Source organism: Apteryx mantelli, unplaced genomic scaffold (genome assembly GCF_036417845.1).
Source record: "Apteryx mantelli isolate bAptMan1 unplaced genomic scaffold, bAptMan1.hap1 HAP1_SCAFFOLD_20, whole genome shotgun sequence".
Taxonomy (NCBI): Eukaryota; Metazoa; Chordata; class Aves; order Apterygiformes; family Apterygidae; genus Apteryx; species Apteryx mantelli.
In genome coordinates, this window is record NW_027118553.1 from 1,847,871 (window position 1) to 1,869,125 (window position 21,255).

Below are 21,255 nucleotides of genomic sequence, written 5' to 3' on the forward strand. Positions count from 1 at the left end.
CCCAACCTCCATCTGCAGCTCCAAGGAGCTCTGGTCTCCCGCAGGTCCCCTGTGAGAGCTGCCAGGCCCAGGCAGGTCCCTCAGAGACACCGGGGCTTCTCCAAGTGCCACTGGGTGCTTGTGGTTGGACTCGTGAGCTCTGCCTGGAAAGGTGAAGAGCTGTTTTCAACATTTCAAAAATATGAGCACACTTTCATCAGCTCCAATGACTGGCTAATTTTACTGTCAATGTTTTCCTATGATGAAAGAGTGGGAATCTTCAGGAAGGGTATTAATCTGGGGAGAAGAAATTTTGATCTGCCCTTGACCTTGTGTTTCCACGACCCTTTCTATTATGCTGTTGTTAGGGAAACTGTCCAATCCAGTGTCCCTAAGGGGGGTCTGACTCTAGGTTTACCCTCTGTCCAAAAGATACAAAATAATTCTTTATAAGATGATTTTATCAGTATTACAGCTCAAGGTGGGTGCCTCCTCTGAGGGTCCCCAAATGGAAAATTCCCTGGGTATTTATACCCCTATGGGTTAAGTTCTTTGTCCATTCTCTCTCTGATTTGTTGCACCAATGATTGCTCAACAAGTAGTAGCTTCTTCACTCCTGGTTGGTTTCCCCGTTGTCTCCAGGTGGAGTTATGGTACTCGCTGATCATTGTTGACGCTGTTTTGTTGCTTTCTTATCTCCTTGTTCCCTCCTTGTTCGGGCTGGCCCAAGGAATTTTGGGAAAAGTTCAGCGATGTGCAGCCTTAGGCTTCACTACATTTAGCTACTAGTGCTAAGCAAATGCTATGATATCCAGCAGTTCCTCCTTTTGTTTTTTGGTGTCATCGCTGCCCTCTTAGAATTGTTCCTGTTCGAGCATTCTCTGGTATCCTTGCATAGAACACAGTATAACGTATTTTGTAAGCAGTCTCGTACACAGGTAATAACACAACATGCCAATAACAGTATGATTATTCCTGGTAAGAATATCTTAATTAGGGAACCTTATAGGCTGCTCAGCCCTGAGGAGTGTCCCTGAGTGGTGAACAGCTTACTTATCCACTCACCCTCTAGGGTATGGTTTTGTGTTACTTGGTAGATTAGGCTTTGATCTACCTCTTTTGGTGTGACCATGTTCTGGGGCTTGAGTGGATTTTAGTTTTAATTTTAGCATAACCTCAGGCTCTGTTATGAATAATTTGGAATGGGCCATCCGAATAGTAAGTAAGCTTATTAGCAGCTTAATCATTTTGATAATTTGAATAGAGTCATTAGTTGGCTGATAATGTTAATGCACCTGTTCTAGCCTCTATAGCCCGGGGTTGATGTAATGGGCAGCAACAACACCAGTTAATATGTCCTGCTGCCCCGGCCTAGTTACACTTCCCCAACTCCAACCTTGATGGTTATTTATCCACTGGGCTTGGTAACACTGGTCACACCAATGAGGGTCACAAGGACCACAATTATTACATGTCACCCAGAGCCACCCGTGTTGGTGAAATCTCAATCCTTCCTCCCTTGGAGCAGCATTCAGGAGGAGGACACTCCTGTAAGGGTGATGAAGACACCAGTGAGGGCAATATGTCCTTTGTTTATGCTCTGAGACGGTTGGCTCAGCCAAGCAACTGGTGACTCATGTGTCCATGCAGCCCTGGAAAGGAAATAAGTGCAGCATGTACTGGGAGTTCCCTCAGTTTTTGAGAACTGGAATGACTTTATCTTCCAGGGTAGAGGTCCCACTCTTCTGGGACGGTGGTAATTTCTTGACATGGGAATGACAGACCCAGTGATCCTTCCCTGTGACCTTTACAGCAAAATAAGAGGTTAATAATACTGTATAGGGGCCCTCCCATTTTGGTTCAAGTTTATTTTTTCTGCTGTGTGCCTTAATCATCACCTCATCACCAGGCTGAGTATTATGGACCTCGATTTCTGTAGGTACTGCCTGAGCCCACTGGGCTTGGTTCCATGCATTTCGGAAAGAAGCTTGTAAAGTTAACACATATTTGGTTAACCGCTCATCCCCGTCCAAGAGGCTGGTCTTTGCTGGGATATAAGTCCCAGGTACAACTAACTGTTGTCCAAACAAAACTTCCACTGGGGACAACCCTACCGGCTGTCTCGGGGTAGTTCTGATTTCCCACAAAACTAAATTTAGAGCTATTGGCCATTTAAGATTGGTTTGTGTACATACTCGTGCTGATTTAGCCTTAATGGTTCTATTCATCCTTTCTACCTGCCCCAAGGACCAAGGGTGGTAGGGTGCATGTAATTCTCTATGGATTCCTGTCATTTGATATAGTTTTTCTAAGATTCCAGCTGAAAAAGGAGAAGCCCTGTCTGAATTTATAGTTTCCGGTACTCCATATCGAGGAACAATTTCCCTTAATAGAGTCTTAATTACTACGGCTGTATCTGCCTTGTGAGTAGGAAAGGCTTCTACCCAACCACTTAGCTGGTCGATGATCATGAGAAGGTGTTTGTAGCCTTCAGCAGGTGGGAGATCAGCATAATGGATTTGTAGGCATTGGAAAGGGAAATATGCCCACGGGCAACTTCCTTGCTCAGTTTTTGGTCGAGTATCATTAAATTTCTGGCACGTCAAGCAGGTGGTGGTTATGCATTTTGCAGCAGCATAAACTCCTGGAGCTGCCCAGTTTTGTAAGATTTGTGAGGTTATAGCTGACGGTCTTCCATGTCCACGATCATGGCACCACTTAGCTACGGGGAGTACATACCTCTCTGGAAAGACAGGTTTATTACCTGTGGTCCAAATTCCTTCATCGTTCAGAATTGCTTCCCATTTTCTCCAGTTTTCTTTTTCCTTCTGTGGCATGTCTTCATAGATTTTTGCTGGGCTTAATATGTTTGGCCCTTCTTGTGGGAGTTGTATGTTAGTTACAGAAAAGGGTTGTTGGGTGGCTGCTTTAGCTGCTCTGTCTGCTAGATTATTCCCTTCTGCCACATCAGATACTCCCCTTGTATGGGCCAGGCAATATATAATGGCAATTTCTTTAGGGCGTTCAATTGCCTTTAACAACCCTTGCACTTCTTGTCCGTTAGCAATCATCTTCCCAGCCAATGTAAAGAATCCTCTCTCCTTCCACAGCATTCCTGTAGCATGACATACCCCAAAAGCATATTTAGAGTCAGTATATACGTTGATCTGCAGGTTTTCTCCCAACTTCATGGCTTGTGTAAGAGCTATTAGTTCTGCCCCTTGAGCACTAATGGGTGGGAGCAAAGGGCCAGCTTCGAGTACTTTGAAGAGGCTGGTAACAGCATAGCCTGAACGTCGTTTTCCATTCAGGTAGTAAGATGAACCATCAGTGAAGAGGGTTAGATCCGGATTTTTGAGGGGTGCATCTTAAAGGTCCTCTCGGGGTTTACTGGAGCTGATAATCACCTATTCACAGGAGTGGTGTCATTCCTCATCTTCAGGTAGAGGCAATAGTGTAGCTGGATTTAAAACGTTGCACCTTTTTAGGGTTACATTATCTGCAGGTAGAATCATAAGTTCATATCGGTGGGCTCTCTGTGGTGACAGTGCCTGGGTAGCACATTCCTTTAGCAATAACTCTACTGCATGAGGTGCGTGCACAGTCATCAGATGGCCCAAAACTACAGGCTGCACCTTTTCCATAATGGCTGCAGTTGCAGCTATCGCTCTAATACATCCCGGAGTACCTTTAGCTACCGGATCTAATTGGGTTGAGTAACAGGCTACCGGTCTGTGATGAGGATATAACCTTTGAGTGAGCACTCCGCTTGCTACTCCTTGTCGTTCATGGGCAAAAGGTTCGAGGTCTTTTCTATAATCTGGTAACCCTAATGCTGGAGCCAAAGTCAAGGCCTTTTTCACAGATATAAAATCTTTTTCTCATTCTGAACCCCTGTCCAGTGGCTCCGCCTCTTCTTTCTTTGTTGCCTGGACTAGGGGGTTAATAATGTCTCCTACTCCAGGAATCCATGGTCTGCAGAATCCTACAGTCCCTAACAATCCCCTTAACTGTCTCTTAGTTACTGGGTGTGGTAACTCAAGAATTGCTTTTTCTCGATCCGGATCAATTAGTATATGTCCTTTTTTTAAAATAAAACCTAAATAGTTTACTTCCTGTTGACACAGCTGGAGCTTGGATAGGGATGCACGGTGCCCTTTTTCTGCTAAGGCAGTACTAAGGAACAGCGTCCCTCAAACACGTTTCATAATTCCTACTGGCTAAAAATAAATCATCTACATATTGTATTAGCACTGGTTCTTTTGGAAGCTCAGTGTCTTCCAAATCGTTTTTAAGTATTTGTGAAAAAATAGTCGAAGACCCAGTAAATCCCTTTGGCAATCGAGTCCAAGTTAAGTGCTGTCCTTTCCAGGTAAAGGCAAAGAGTTCTTGACTATCTTCACGCCCTCCAACTTCTCCCATCACTCGACCTTTAAAATCTAATGGTATATTCCATGCGTTCATTCCCATTTCCACAGGACTCCCCAAGTCCCCTGCCTCTCGTCATGCTTCTGAAAGTCGTGGCCTGTTTCCACTCCTGGTCCCTCCTTGTAATCCGCCCCTCCCGCGGGGTCTTACAGGACATTCTCGTTTCCAGTGCCCTTGCTCCCCACAATAATGGCAGGGTCCTCTCAATCCCGGTTGTCTATCATCTCGTACATTCTGACTCCACCTTTCTCCTCCAGGTCTTCCTCGGCCTCTACCCCTGTTCCCCGGAATTCCATCTCTCAGTACTGCCGTTAGCGTACTGACTTCCTCTTTTCTCTGTCACTGTTTCTCCTTAGCTTTTGCTACTCTCTTCCATTTTATACAAAGGTAGCCAAGCACACTACTTCATCCATGGATTTTCCTGGCCAATCGGGGACATGCTTAGAGAAATTTTTTTTTGTATCTGGAGATATTTGGTCTATGTAAGTAGAAACTACTGGGGGTCTGTTAGCCTCCGCCTCTGGGTCGATCCCTCCCCTGAACATTCTAATTTGCTTAAACATTCTGGACAGAAATGCCGAGGGGTGTTCGTCAATTTGTTGTTGCCACTCCCGGATCTTAGACCAATTTGCAGTTCTCTGTCCGGCCAAATGTATGGCTTCCTCTATACCCTGATTAGCTAATTGTAACTGCCGATAATCTGCTTCTGTGTTATAATCCCATCCGGGATCCACAGCTGGCCACGCTGTTCGGGCGGCTGCCACTCCTCCCTGTTCAGCCCAACGACGATTTGCATCTAGAATCGCATGTTTCTCATCAGGAGTGAATAGGGCTTCAAGAAGCATCTGCACATCCCCCAGGTGGGGTCATATGCACGGAATATTCCCCTTACTACTTGCAAAACTTTTTCCGGGTCCTCCCTAAAGCCTGGGAGTTTGTTGACTCCATGCAATCAAATCTTGGGGCCTCCAGGGTCGGTAAACTCATGTAGCAGCTACCCACGGTACCCCATCCAGACCTGGCAGGGCTGCCGCTCCTGGCACAGGAATGACTTGCAAAGGGGCTTGAAAGGTGGAGGTGGAAGGCAAGGGGGGGTGATAGAGAAGTTGAAGCAGAGGATAGCACATAGGGTGGAGCAGTTCCCACAAGCGTTTTAGCAGCTGCACTACTTAGAGTATTCTGAGAAGACACTTTTCTCTTGTTTTTAGACGTCTCCTTTTTTCTAGAGAATGCCCAGCTATCCCATACATACCAATAATCCATTTGTCCCAGGAATCTGTCTTCTAGGTGATGTCGTAAAAAGGTCAGTTCTTGTTGGTCAAAAGTCCCTTGCTGTGGCCACTGTGCAGCTGGGCTGCCCTCCTGGGTAAGGAGGAGCCAGTCTTCCTGGCACAAGGTCACTGTTTTCTTTTCTCCTAACCCTATGGTACAGTCAATCTTTCTTCAGTTTTCCAGTGCCTCAGCTAAGGGCATCCCCTTCTCTGCACCGGATACGTTTCCCATGTGTATCAGAGTTTTGTGGTGCACCTTACGCTGATCAGGCTGCGCACTCCCCCTTCCAGACGAATTGAGATGGGACTCGAAACCTCTCAAATCCCAGAGATGGGTCTTGAACCCACTCTCCCCAAAACATAGATGCGGAATTTTAACACACACCAGTCGGTACCTCCCATCACCAAAGCTCCTAGGTGAACTCACCCGATGCTGGTCATTGGAAGTTTGGAGATAAGAGGATCTGATGGTGGTTGCCTAGAGTCCCATCTGGGGTGCCAAACTGTTAGGGAAATTGCTCAATGCAGTGTCCTTCACAGGGTTCGACTCTAGGTTGCCGCTTTATCCAAAAGATACAAAATAATTCTTTATAAGATGATTTTATCAGTATTACAGCTCCAGCTGGGTGCCTCCTCTGAGGGACCCCGAATGGAAAATTCCCTGGGTATTTATACCCCTACAGGTTAAGTTCTTTGTCCAGTCTCCAATTTGTTGCACCAATGATTGCTCAACAAGTAGTAGTTTCTTCACTCCTGGCTGGTTTCCCTGTTGTCTCCAGGCGGAGTTATGGTACTTGCTGATCACTGTTGACGCTGTTTTGTTACCTTCTTATGTCCTTGTTCCCTCCTTGTTCAGACTGGCCCAAACAATTTCGGGAGAAGCTCAGCGATGTGCGGCCTTAGGCTTCAGTACATTTAGCTACTAGTTCTAAGCAAATGCTATGATATCCATCACCTGAAGAGCTTGTACCCTCCAATTGGTTCCTTTTGGTCGTGCGAGTGATCTCACCACATCTAAGTTATTCTAGCAATGTTTCAGTCAGATTGGTCATGGTGAAACCTCTTACCAAGGGCCAAGGACACTGTGTGTGCGATGGCCCCACTTCAGATCAGAGCCATGCTGGCGTAGATAGCAGGTGGCAATGTAATGGTGAAAGGAGGTTCTCACTAAGAGAGCAAAGCCTGCAGTGCCCAAGGCCAGGGAGAAACAAAGCTGGGCTGTGCAGGACTGGGTTGGCTGCCTGTGCTGACTCTGCAGCATCATGGGAGCTGTGACAGAGGTGAGCTGATCTCCAGAAAGGACAAGGTGCCACTGAAGAAGCCCCTGGGCCTGGGTAGCCTGTGATCCAGCCACCCTGTGGACATCATTAGCCCAGTCCCCATTCATATCATCTGGGGGAGGTGGGGGGTAGAGAGAAGAGGTTCAGGGACAGGAGAGCTAGAAGGGTTTGAGAGTGCAGACTAGAGTGGAGACCTTGGTGTGATGTGCCTCCTATTTACGCAGCACGCTTGGGTGTGGGCAGTACAGACTGTGCCCGAAGGCAGAGGTAGGATTCATTTGTTTGGGCACAGATAGGAAACCCAAGATGCTCTGGGGCACTACTCCAAAACAGGCATGGTTTTCCTGTAAGTGCCATGCTGTATTTGCTAGAGACATGTGGTTGTGCTGAACACCCCAGGCATCCAATATGGATCTTTTAGCCTGTTTTATGTCATTAAATCAAGTATCTGCACTGAATTACATTACCAGATTGCACTGTCGGGATCTGCTTATGTCTCAGCTTCATAGTGAGCGGGGCTCTAGTTGTAGTAGGCATCCAGTGTCATTTCAGATGGCCAAGGAAATTTCCCACCTGGCCCCCACCTGATGCTCTAACAGGATGCAGGTGTCATAGTTGCTCCATCAGAGCATGCAGGCACTGGCACATGTCTTCAACCACCTCTGTCTCTTCAAATGTCACCAGGTGTTTGTGTGTGAGCAACTGACTCCCACCCTCCATCTCCAGTGATTACAATGGGAGCTCAGAAAAGGAGCTCACGTGCAGACAACTCTGTTGTGTACACTTCTGCTTAGGCAAGGGGCATCCCACCTCCTGTGTTTTTATGGAGATCATGGGAGGGATCTGAATCCCACTCCAGCCCAGGGTCTTCTAAACCAGCATGCGATGCCCAGATTGACTCATCTGAATCAACACCTGAACCATGTGTCTGTGAGCTCCCTTCCTGTCCCCATCTAGGTGTCCGGCCTAGTTAAGAGATGCAAATCGGTGCTTCCAGAGTGGCACATTTCCACCTCTTGCACATAACAGTTCTCTGATGAAATAAATCATAATGCTGGAATCAGTCTTCCTTCAGTGCTTAGAGAGGGACCATTATTGATTATTTTAGTCTGCCTCAGGCAGCATTTCCCAAGAGAAGGGAGCACAGGGGACAGAGAAATTCATGCCTTCAGCTGGGCCTCTGCTCCTGAGTGTGGTCAGGCTCCTGGGATAGAGGAATTGATGGCAACCTGGCAGCACTGCCCAGAGACAGCTGCATGCAGGAGCAACTACTCTGCAAAGAGCAACAGGGCTCTGGGCTCTGCCTCTGCTGCTGACATGAGATGAGAAGTGAAAGGCAGTGTGGAGCGGGAGGACAGAGAAGAGCTCCTTGTGGGAGGAATCTTCACAGCTCCTTGACACAGTAAGTCTCTGGCTGCAGGGCAATGCTAGTGTGGTTCCTGGAGGGGTCTTCTAAACCCATCCTACCCCATGGCAGTTTTTTAAGGATCGTTCTCCCAGCTTCTCCTTTGCAGAAGAGGAGGATGAGATGCTTCAGGGCAGGGACTCCCTGTCGCAGGGTCACAGGGACAGGCATCACAGCTACTTTCTTCAGGACTGGTACAGGGGTGTGAAGTCAGGGAGTGCACCCAGGGCTGTAATTCAGAGCAGTGTTGCTGTGACCCAGGGTGCTGTGTGTCTGGGGCAGTGACTCTGCCTCCTGCAAGGGTCAGCACTCAGCCTGCCCGCAGAGATCCCCATGGCGCTGCAGTGAGAAGCTCTGGGTGGGAGGAGTAACCCCTGGCAGGGCTAGTTCCTTCTGCTGTTGAGAGGGTGCTGGGTGAGTCAAGGCTGCTCACAACTCTAGCTCACCCCCAGAACATATCTGGAGGGGACTTTTCAAGGGGACACTCACTGCAAGCTTACCTGAAAGGGAAGGCACTCTCCTGACGCGCTGATTGTTTTTTTATATCTTTGGCAGGGAATAAATTGAAAAGGGTGTTTTAGGCTTAGACGACTGAAGGAGAGCTCTGCAGTGTTACTGGGAGGGATCAATAGGTCTGCAAGGATCCCAGAAAGTTCCTTCAACCATCTTTTTACCTGCAGGCAGCACCTTTGCAGCTCTCATCAGTCTTGTCATGCTTAATCTCACCTGCTCCTTAGGTCCTGCAAACACAGAGATGCCTCTGGGCAGTGCCCTTTGGCCACAAGGTTTCCGTAGGGCAGAGCCAAACACCCAGATGGTGGCATGGGGTCTGTGAGCAGTGACAGGGGAGAGACGTGGGGACAAAGAACGAGCTCCCACTGGGGACAGCTCCAGGCAGCTGCGAGATGCTCAGGGAGTGCTAGGAAAGTACCCACAGAAACACTGTGGCAGGCTGGCTTCAGGCAACTCTCTTGGGCTCCTTCCTTGGAGATGTCTTCCTCTGAGCAAGGGCATCTTTCACCTCCTCTGCAGTCAGATTTCCAGAAAAGCAGAGCTGCCCCCCTCCTGCCACATGCCCATTTCCGCTTGCTAGGCAAAGGGGCTGAGAACAACTGCCCTGGGAGGACACACTGTGCACTGGAGGTGCAATCTGAGGAAGGTGCCCCTCTGTCTCTCTCTCTCCTTCCTTGGCAGCAGGGTCACAGTGTTTCTCCTTGTTTCCCTACCTCTCCTTTCTGCTCTTGTACTTGCGGTCAGCTGGGGGTTCAGCTACAAATTCAGACACCCACCCTGAGGTCCTGCCATGGAGGTGTCTGCATAGGGGCAAGGTGCCCAAGGCCTGTTCTCACCCCAGGGTGCTGAGGAATGCAGTCAGAGGGGCTGGGGAAGGAGTTGACTCTCCCTTTAGGAGACCTCATTTTCAGGACACATAACTATCATCTTCCAGTGTCCTGCTGAGTTTGCGAGCTGCCCTCCAGAAGGGCACAGCTCACCCATTGCATCTTAGCAGCATTGGAGAGCCATTTCAAGAAGCTCAGGAGATGCTAATGCCACAGAATGCTCCAGAGTGGTTTTGTACATGTGCAGCTGAAGTGAACCTGGCATTTCCTCAGCCAGAATGGGAGTGTGGGAATTTCCTCAGCTATCGGCTCTCACCTCACAGAGTCCTTGGTGTGATCATGTATGTCAGGAGGAAAGTCCTGTTCTCTCCATCACATCTCCACCCGGAGTTGAGAAAGAGAGTAGAGTTAGATCTGTGCTTTGAAACCAGCCTCTCGTGATCTCATCAGAGTCCAGTGTCTTTTTTCGAGTAACTTGTGTGTGATATCAACCTCTCGGTAACACAAGTGCGAGCACAGGGCAGCTGGGAACAAGACAGATGGACCCAGCAACACTCCTGATTCTGCACCAAGCCACTGAGAAGCCGTTGGCCTCTCTGGCCTTTATAAAGTTCATTCTTGCAGCAATACACTCACCAGATGTGATGCCACAACTTAAAAATCTCAAAAAAACAAACCCCCCAAATTGCTAAACCTCTCTGCTGGAGGCCACACTATTTAGAATTATGTGTGCTTATATTAGCAGACCTTTTCCATTAAAGGTGGTTGTCCTCTGACATCAGAGATGTAGATGTCACAAACTAGTTGCCAAGTACCCAGTGGTGTAAAGCAGGACAAACCCCTGCTCCTCCCAGCACGTTCAGCTGGAGCTGAAATTGGGGACCTGAACAAAGGTCTTCCCGAGAAGGAAAAAGGAAATGCATTTGTATTTGGAGGGGGGAAGGGGGAATTTCTTTGAAAAATGGGAAGTTTTTCTCAGAGAAGTCGGTCCTAACTTGCCCCTGTCTTTTCCTCCTTGAACAGTCCACCTGTGCCCAGAGGGAGCAAATGCCCAACAGCAGCTCCCTCAATGAGTTCCTCCGCCTGGCATTTGCAGACACATGGGAGCTGCAGCTCTTGCACTTCTCGCTCTTCCTGGGCATCTACCTGGCTGCCCTCCTGGGTAATGGCCTCATCATCACAGCCATAGCCTGAGACCACCGCCTCCGCACCCCCATGTACTTCTTCCTCCTCAACCTCTCCCTCCTTGACTTTGCCTTCATCTCCACCACTGTCCCCAAATCCATGGCCAATTCTCTGAGGGACACCAGGGCCATTTCCTACTCGGGTTATGCTGCACAGGTCTTCCTGGTTATCTTCTTGTTAGGAGGAGAATATTCTCTTCTCACAGTCATGGCCTATGACCGCTATGTTGCCATCTGCAAGCCCCTGCACTACGGGACCCTCATGGGCAGCAGAGCCTGTGTCATAATGGCAGCAGCTGCCTGGGCCAGTGGTTTTCTCACTGCTGTTCTACACACTGCTCACACATTTTCAATGCCACTCTGCAAAGGCAACACAGTGGACCAGTTCTTCTGTGAAATTCCTGAGATCCTCAAGCTCTCCTGCTCAGACTCCTACCTCAGGGAAGTTGGGCTTCTTGTGGTTAGTGCCTGTTTAGCCTTTGGGTTTTTCGTTTTCATTGTGCTGTCCTACGTGCAGATCTTCACTGCTGTGCTGAGGATGCCCTCTGAGCAGGGACGACACAAAGCCTTTTCCACATGCATCCCTCACCTGGCTGTGGTTTCCCTGTTTCTCAGCACCTCATTTTTTGCCTACCTGAAGCCCCCCTCCCTCTCTTCACCAGCTCTGGATCTGGTGGTGGCTGTTCTGTACGCAGTGGTGCCTCCAGCAGTGAACCCCCTCATCTACAGCATGAGGAACAAGGAGCTCAAAGATGCCCTGAGGAAAGTGATTTCATGGACATTTTTCAGCAGTGGTAACATTGCCTTTGCTCTCCACAAATGACTCCCCCTCTATCCCGTACCAGGACTGAGCTTTTTTTGTTCACTTTATTTTTATTAGTAGTATTATTACTATTATTATTATTATTTGTTATCATGTTGCTACACAAATGCTTGGATTCATTCCACCTTTCCTGGGGCTGCTCTGTCTCACCTGGTACCCAAATAAAATTGTGTCCAACACTGGGTCAGAGCTGACTCCCTCACAGTTTCTCTGTAATAGAGTAGGTTCTTCCTGGTGCAGTACCTGAAGGCTGAGCTTCCTCCAAAGCTGCTGTCAAGAATAGGCCCAGGGATTTTCAATCCAGGAGGGCCTGTTGCACATGGTTGTCCATGGGTTCAGGAGCAAAAAGCTCATAATCATGTTATGATCTTTTAGAGACCAAGGGCTGGATTTAGGACTCACTCATCGGTCTCCAGTGACAGTGGAGGGGATGAATGGTCACGGATTTACATACCCATAGCTGTCCAACATGTTAACGCACAGTGTCAAATGTTCATCCTTCTGGAGGGGAATCTGGAGGTGCCAGGAGAGCACAGGGGATCTCCTGGCACAGCATATGCCTGGCGTGGGCAGTGAGCGGAACCTCACAAAGTGAGAAATGCTCCAAGGTGGAGGCACTTAAACTTAAAGCACTTAACCTAGGGATCTGCAGGCAAAAGAGGACTCTGCAATCGCAGGAGAGGCAGTGGGGACCCATCTGGCATGGGGAAGGGAGACTGGAGAGTGATTCATGTCATTATCAATGAAATACCATGTGCTGGATCTAAAGATGCCCCTGGACACAACTAGTACCCTTGGAAATGCTCCATAGTCCCTCCAAGCACCTGCCACATCCGCAGTCCCTGGAGGGATTAGAGGCCGTGATCCCCATTTGGTTGGGTCTCCTTCCCACCCTGACCAGCATGGCCAGTGCAGAGTGACCCCCGTGGCCCTGTGGCCCCACAGCCCACTCACTCTGCAGAGCAGCTCCATCAGCTTGGGTCCCTGCGGCAGAAGAGGGGAGGGGGTGTGGGAATGGCCAATGAGATCAGAGGAGGGATTGGGAGAGATGAGAAGGAAGTGGAACTGGGCTTGCAAGTGTCTTGGAGAGAAAAATGCCAACTTTTAATCCAAGACAATATTCAGAGTGTGGGTACACTAAAGCGAGCTCGCGGTGCAGAGCCAGAGGTCCTTGCTGTCCTAGCTCTCCACATGGCCTGGGAAGTGGCTGAAAAAGGATTAATGCTCGCCACCCTCCCAGCTCATAGTGCCATCATCCCTCCTGAAGGGAGGCATCAAAATGAAGGCTGGGAGCCCTTGTGGGATCCTGCATTGAAGGAAGCAGAACCTGGGAGTCATATCAGCTTGCTGCTGTCCCTCAGGCCACATCTCCTTCAGACAATCTCCCCCACCCTGTGTGTTGGTCCTCACCCCAAAAGTCACCCCCAGACAAGGCTCCATGCCCAGCTGGAGGACTGGGCATCCAGCTGTGAGCCCTGGGACAACAAGCCCTCTCCTGGATCCTGTGCAGGGCTGGCAGGGAGCATGCAGAGGAGGTCCTGGGGCCATCTACTGATCCTGTCAACCATCCTCCTCTCATGGGGGCCCTCAAGCAGGGTGCCTCAGTACAAAAATCCAGCCCAGCTTGTTGCATGAACAGAGAGGAGAAGCTGCCCCAGGAAACTCCTCCCACACCCAGCCCCTCGTACCAGCCATTTCCAGCACTGGCCATTCCCCATGGTGATGGTGAGGGGTGATCTTGGAATGTGACCAGCTCTGTCTGCCTGCTGGGCTCAGCACCTGTATGGGGGGAATGGCCAGCCCTGCCTGGCATCTCTCCCTAGGCCCAGACCCCAGCAGACCCCAGCACATGGCCTTCCGCTCACCCCACGAGGACAGATTCAGGGCTGGGCAGGGACTGGGGAGTCGTGGGAAACTGCCAGGCTGGAGGGCCATGGGGGATGGGGCACCGAGGGCTGTCGTGGGGACCATGCTGGGGGGATGTTTCCCCACCCCTGAACCCACACTGTGCTGTGCCATGCCTGCACAGTGGGGCCGTGGGGCCGCATGCAGGGCAGCAGAACTGGGCCAGGGCAAGGATGAGGCACAGATGGGAGCCACAACACTCTGGGAAGCTCCCGACAGTTGTGGAGGGGACTCACTGCTGCTAGCAGAGTTGGAGGTCTCTTGGGGGCTGCAGTCACCAGCACCGCTGGCCAGGACTCACAGACCCAGCACAGATGGTTGGTGCCAAGCACTGCAGCTCACAGTGCCCCTGCTCTTGTCTCACCATCCTCTCTCGGGAGCACCACGAGTGTGTCACTCCCTGCCCAGGTATGGAGAGGGGCTGCCAGAGGTCTTCTCTTCTCACAGTTGCGGGTCCCAGCTCTGCCCTGGTGTCAGCCCACAGGCTCTGCCCTGGGTCATGTTATGTCTCCATGTTATGTCTCCTCTGAGACCACGTAGGGACCTGCAGCACATACTTCCGCTTGGAGCCGGCCACCACGGCCTGCCTCCACGGTCCCAGGAGATCCCAGCTAGGCTGTGCTTGAAGGCAAAGTTGTGATTGCACTTGGTCAATGTAGATGGGATGGTCTGGCTGGGGGCCAAGGGGAGGAAAGGACCAGAGACGACAAGGAGAAGATGCAGCAAAGCAAATTTCAAATGAGTTTAAGGAAAAAAATAAATAACCATGATATTTAAGCAGCACTGGGGCAGGGGCCAGGAGACCTTTAAAAACACGCCTGGAGAAAGCCCCTACCAGCCTGATCTAACTGTAAAGTTGGCCCAGCTCAGAGCACATTGTGGTCCTGCAGATCACTGTTGTGGGGCTGAGGCCTTGCTGGCATTTGTACTGCCTGGTCAAGCCTGTCCTCAGAGTCACACAGTGAGTGAGTTCATCCTCCAAAGGAGTCTCTGCTCCATGGGCAACAGGAGTCAAACCAGTGCAGGGAGACTGCAGAAAAGTTCTCAGGAACACACCAGGCATTCAGGCCCTTCGACTGCTGAGGTGTCCCCAGACCAGTGCCTTGCCTCCTGGGTCTGAAGGGCTGAGAAATCTATAGAGCCAGGGCAGACTGGAGTCCCACCTCCTGGACTCATGGGTTACAGGGCACCAGCAGGGCTGTACCGGCTGCAGGGAGGGAATCAGTGCCCAGGGCATGAGCAGATCCCCCTCTGCCCTCTCCTCTCTCTTCATCCCCTGGAACAGAGACTGTTTCCGTGTTGGCCCTCCCTGCCAGGTTGTATTCCCATCCAGAGGGGATGCAGGCTTCACCCTGGAGAAATGCAGGAGAGCCCAGTCTCACGCAGGGGAGCAGGGTCCCAGCACACCTGCTGGGTGGCCAGGGCTGCAGGCTGCAGACCCCACTCTGTTCCCCACACACCTCCAGCCTGGGGTTCCCAGCAAGAAGGCAGGGATGCCTGGGGGTCTGGTTCCATTCGTGTGGTGGCCTTTGGACCAGCCTCTGTCTGTAAGGGACTCAGGAGCTTCTCTGCCTCCATGTTAGTGGCAAAGTTAGTGTCCCAGGTTCTTCCCTCTGGAGAGCTGAGGATTTAATTCTCGGGAGAAAGCAAAAAAGAAAGCCTTTTGTTCATGGGACTTATTCCACTCTGTCAACCCTCTGCTGTCTTCTCCTGCTGTATCACCCCAGAAGTCCTTTGGCAGGGGCATTTTTTTGGTTCCTGACCCTCCATCTGACCCTGCTTTGAGCAGCAGGTTGCACTACAGGCCTCCCGTGGTCCCTTCAGCCTGAATTATCCTAAAAGCCTATGACATCAGGCCCCATTTCAAGTACAGAGCAAATGTCTCTGGGACAGGAGTCACTTGTGCTTTATGTGACCATCTAAAAGAAGGCAGATGAACACTTCCTACCTTTCCTTGTTGACTGTAAGAGCAACCTGGGAGGCACTGCCTCAGGCATATCTGCATTATCCTGGAAGTTCTTTGCATCCACCTTTAACCACAGAGAAGTCCATTGCCTGGATCCTCTCAGTGGTGAGGGGAGAAATGCAGGCTTTTCTGCAGGGTGAGTTCTCTACCTCTGTAGTTGTACCTCTAGGGAGATGGTGCCATGCTGCCCTTTCTTTCTTGCCTGAAGCTCAGGCTGGATGGGGATGTGAATGTGGAGGTTGGCTGTCACTGCAATGACCTTGAGACAGCGGAGAGGTAGGAGGAATAACAGAATCACTGCCCTGGGCTGCAGCAGAGAGGATTTCATCTTGTCCAGGATGTGCTTGTCAGGATCCCACAGGTGACTGTCCTGGAGAGCAGAGGAGCCATGGAGCTCTCTTGGATCATCAGGGACAATGTCCTTGAAGCACAGGAACACAGGAAAATCTGCAGGAAAGTCCATCAGGGCCTGGCCTGAGGCTGGCATGGATGAGCAGGTACTTTGTGATTTAGGACTTGAGAAGGCAGAAGGAAGTGCACAGAGGGTTGGAAGGGGAATGGGCTACCCAGGAAGAAGACACAGCCATTGTGTTTGGTGGAAGGAATAGAGTTAGACAAGCCAAAGCTCAGCTGGAGCTGGAGCTAGCAAGAGATGTTGGCAAAGCCTCACCCATGGCAGAGGATGATGCAGCTGGGGAGGACTTTTGCCCAGTGGGCACACACAAGTCCCATTTTCCAGAAGGGCAAGAGGGAGGATCTGGGCAACGACATGCTGGTCAGCTTCGTCTCAGTCCCTGGGAAGGGGATGGAGCAAATCCTCCTGGAAACCATCTCCAAGCATATGAAGGACAAAGCCTGGAAGAGGCAGCATGGCTTGACCAAGGGGAAATGGAAAGCATGCCTGACCAACCTGATTGCCTTCTGCCATCAGATGAATGGCTTTGTGCACAAGGGGAAAGCAGGGGATTTTGTGAACCTTCCCTTTAGCAAGGCCTTTGACACAGTCCCCCATAGTCTCCTTAGAGGCAAATTGTTGAGGTCTGCCCTGGATCAATAGACCATAAGGCAAGTGGAAGATTGGCTGGATCATCAGGCTGAAATGCTGTCATCAGTGGTACAAGTTCCAAGTGGCAGCCAGTTGCTAGCGGCATCCCTCAGTGATCACCATGTGGGGCAGGACTGTTTAACATCTTGATGAATGGCCTGCACAGTGGATGGAGCGCACTCTCAGCACCTTTGTGGCCAATGCATAACTGGGGGGATCCCCTTGGCAACCTCATCTAGTTCCCTCTGCATTGACCAGGGGGGTTGGCACTAGATGACGTCCGGAGGTCTCCCACACCGTAAGTGCTGTGATTCAGTGCACCGTTCCCTGGAGAGCTCTGTAAAGAGAAAAGAGGCCGAGGAAGAAGAAAGGACAGAGAAGGAGAAGAAGAGATCTGAAACATGTCCATTTAAATAAAGTAGTTCCTCAGAACAAAGTTTCTCCATTCAGAGTAAATACCAGCAAATGTATTTTGATGAGTAATGTATCTCTCTCTATATATGTTCACCCTTGCATAGACAGACTAATTCCTGTAGTGCATGAACATGGCGCTGCCAATGAATAAGAAAGAAAAAAAGAAATTTGGCAAATGTAAAAACTGTGGGAAGTTTTGGAAACGAGGATTTTTTTTTTGTCAATGATTGCTTTGAAGATGTTTTAGGGACTCGTTTAAAACATTGCTTTAACACGGGTATGTTGAGATTTGTGCAAATTTGGACACCCAAAAATAGAGCATTTCCTTGAAGCTGGTCACCCTGCTTTCCTAACCAGTCGAGAGATCCCGACACCTCAGAGTGTGACGTGCTCTGTGCAAAGAGTGAGGGGTGGCACACACAGCCGTGGGCAGGGGGTGGTCTTCTGAGCACCGGGCTCTGTGTGAGACACAGAAATATGCTCTTTAGTGGTGTAGGCCTGATTATAACACAAACCTTTAGTAAATGACATAAAAAATGACACAAAAAAGAAATTAAGACAAAGATTGAAAGCAAATAAATGCTTTGTTTTACTTTCCAGCTTTTCTTTTCTTTTCTTTTTTTTCTGTTCTCATTGTTTGTCTTGATTTGTTCTGTTTTAGTGTACTAGTGTTCTGGGGAGATTATGCATCCGCTATGAAAAGGAAAGAGATTTTCAGAACTGCGGTGGGATGCAGTCACAAGATCATGGGTGGCTGGTGCCACTGCAGGTGCCCTGGTCCCCTCTGTCCAGCCTCCCTCTGCAGCTCCGAGGGGCTCCGGTCTCCCGCAGGTCCCCTGCGAGAGTTGCCAGGCCCAGGCAGGTCCATCGGAGACACCGGGGCCTCTCCAAGTGCCACTGGGTGCTTGTGGTTGGAGACCTGAGCTCTGCCTGGAAAGGTGAAGAACTGACTCAACATTTCAAAAATATGAGACCACTTTCATCAGCTCCAATGATTGGCTAATTTTAATGTCAATGTTTTCCTTTGATGAAAGAGTGGAAATCTCCAGGAAGGGTATCAATCTTGGGAGAAGAAATATCGATCTGCCCTTGACCTTGTGTTTCCACTGCTCTGTGTATTAGGCTATAGATGCTATCTCAATAATCTCTTACATATTTCCACACGTCTGGATTAATCATTTCTAAAGGCATCTTTGCATCAGACCGTCTGGACATATGCATTTTCCCTTGCATCCCAGTCTTCCTCCTCCCCTTACTCTTTATCATTCAGGTACATCTCAGCTCTCCAGTTGCTGCTCTGAGCTGCTGGCAGTCTGAAGCTTGCCTCGTCTTCCAGCAGTCTCCTTGCCTCTTTAGGCAGCACCTTTGTTGTGTTTCTTGTCTATCCTTTCCTATCTATCTGTGGAAAACATTTCAAGGAAGGTTATGTCTTGTGGGCAGTGGAGCTCACTGGAGGCAGCTTGGACTTGACATACAGTTGAGGAGTGTCTTTTATCTTTTATTCAACTGTTCCCAATTTTATTGTTGATTGTTTGCAATTAAGACAAAATCTTCTGTGTCTGTTTGCAGGTAGGTCTCAGAAGAAAGCAGGTGGGAATTGGTGCACATGAGCTGTAACATTCAGCTGCAGTCTTGAGTGGCAAAAGGTTAGATTTTCACAAGAGTGATCTAAGTCCCCAGTGACTGATGAGGGAACTGGCAGGTCTGGGGAGCTGGGGAGGAAGGTTGTCCATACATGTCTCCTATCAAAAATACTGCTTTTCCGACATGTCCAGACTTCATTAGGAGACACTGTGTGTCAGTATGAATTGGAGAATGTGAGTATGACTTACTCTGAAAAGTCAAAAATAAAGAAAGCTTAGGAAGCAGACATCTTTCTTTTCAGGTGCTCATTGAAATCTGCCTAATGTCAATACACTCCTGCAAACTTTCCAATTAGCCACAGCACAAGAATTGAAGAGCTGAAGAAAATTATGGGGAGAGGCATGGCTCCTTAGGGGGTTTTGCATTTTAATGACCCCTTCGGTGTTTTTGGTGCTGACCCATGAGCCTCAGATGCTGAGAAGGAACTGAACAAACCTCTCAAGAAGTTCAAGTCAGAAGAAAATCCCAAGTTTCTTGGAGCATTAACAGGTCCCACTGAGGGCTATTATCAACAAAGTCTCCACAAGGGCTGATTAGAGCAGAAAGTTGGAGGCCCTGATTGCAGGTAGGCAAAGGCAATGTGAGGGTGGCTGTGATGCCAAGTCAACCTTGATGTGTGTTATCAAACGGAGTGACCAGGCACTGACAGCCAGCTCCTGGGAAGGGTGATCCTTTCCCTCACATGTTGCTCAGGGCTCTTCCTGGGGGCAGTGTGTGGGTGGGGGTGCACAATGCCGAGTGGAGGACCATGATATGGCACCTCTTGGGCTCCCAAGGGACAAGGAGGTGGCAAGGCCACAGTGCTTTATGGAAACAACGTCTTCTCATGGGCCTTGGTGGCAGAGACTTCAGCCATAGCCAAGAGGACAAAGACCTAGCTGTGTTGGGAGCTTTCAGCCTTGGCAGTGCCCTTGGCCATCTCCACCACAGGTGTCCTGTCCTTTCCCACGCCTGTGCCTGTTTCCCTGCAGCCTGTACACACCCAACCTGCTTCCCCACCTCGCTCTCACCTTGGGAGCTCCCCACCTCTCCTGATGTCTTCCTGTCCTCACTTGCTTCTCCTTGAAACAGCAAGTCAGGGGCTGATCACAGACTCCCTCTGGGTGACCTCTACCACCACAGCACTACCCTTCGAGTGACATTTTCTTTTCCTAATGTCACAGCTAAACCCCACAAGCTGCTCTTCGTGGCTTTTTCTCCTTCTCATGCTCTTTCCCACTACCAAGAGAAGCTCCATCATCTCTGAAACCACCCTTCAAGCAGTCACAGGCTCCTACCCTACTGTCCTTTGCCTCTACTTCAGCAGCATAAAGAAGCCCAGGTCCCTCAATCTCTCCTCATGGATGGGATTATTCCTGCCTAGGCACAGGATTTGACACTTCTCTTGTAAATCTTCATGAGGGATCTGTTGTGTGAATCACCCGAGTTCCTCCAGATCCTTTTGGACTGAAGCTCCTCTGTGTCAAAATAAAACAAGACAAAAACAAACAAACAAACAAAAACAGCGCCAATGGGTTAAGGGTAGGCAGCGGTGGGCTGTAGGAGAAGGGATCAGGATGGTAAAAGAGACAGACTTAAAAGGAGAGAAAGAAAAAAGAAAAAGGTAATTAAAAGTGAAGGAAAGGATTGATCATGGCTGTTTGGGGGATTCCTGCCAAGAAGCCCTGCATCTGAGTAATTCTGGCTGGAGGAGGACAAGAAAGCTGGCCTGCTTCCACTGTCACAGGGCACCTGCGTGCTTTCCCTTACATCAACAAAGGAAGATCGAGAGTGGGAAGAATCACGGACTCCTTCAGGGTGGAAGGGACCTCAGGAGGTCTCTAGGCTTGCTCAAATCAAGTTGAAAGACATTTTCTGCTCTCCAACCACAAATAGAGCTATTTAATCCTAGAAGGCAATCAGGTTGGTGAAGCACAATTTACTGTGGGTAAATCCATGCTGACTCTTCCCTATCACCTTCTTCTCCCTCATGTGCCCAGAAGTGAGTGGACTCACTCCATGACACACTCCTCAACCAATTGAGGCTGAATGGCCTGTAGTTCCCTGGGTTGCCCTCTGGGCCTTTTTTGAAGATGGATGTAACGTTTGCCTTTCTGCAGTTATTGGGACCTCACTCCATCTCCATGACCTTTCAAAGATGAGAGAGGGTGGCCTTGCTATGACAGTGGCCAGCTCTCTCAATGTCTTTGCATGCAGCCGTTGCAATCCCACCAACTTGTAGGGGTTGAGTTCTTGCAAGTTGTCCCTCACTCAACCCTCATCCCCTGCTCGCTCTTTTTCTCCTCTGGAGCCCTGACTCGAGGCACAACAGCCCAGGAGATTGTGATGGTGAAGAATGAAGCCAAGAAGAAGGCCCTGAGCTCCTCAGACCTATCTGCATCTGCCATTAGTAGAGCCCCTCGCCCATTCAGCAGTGAGCCCAGGTGTTCCTTGCTTATTCTTTCTCTGTTAGCAGAGTAGTAGCAGCTCTTCCTCGTGCCCTTGATCTCCCCTGCAAGTGTCGACCCTCTGGGAGCTTTGGTTTCACCATCCCTACTTTGGTGGACAAGAGTGTCCTGTTTAGCCAAGCCC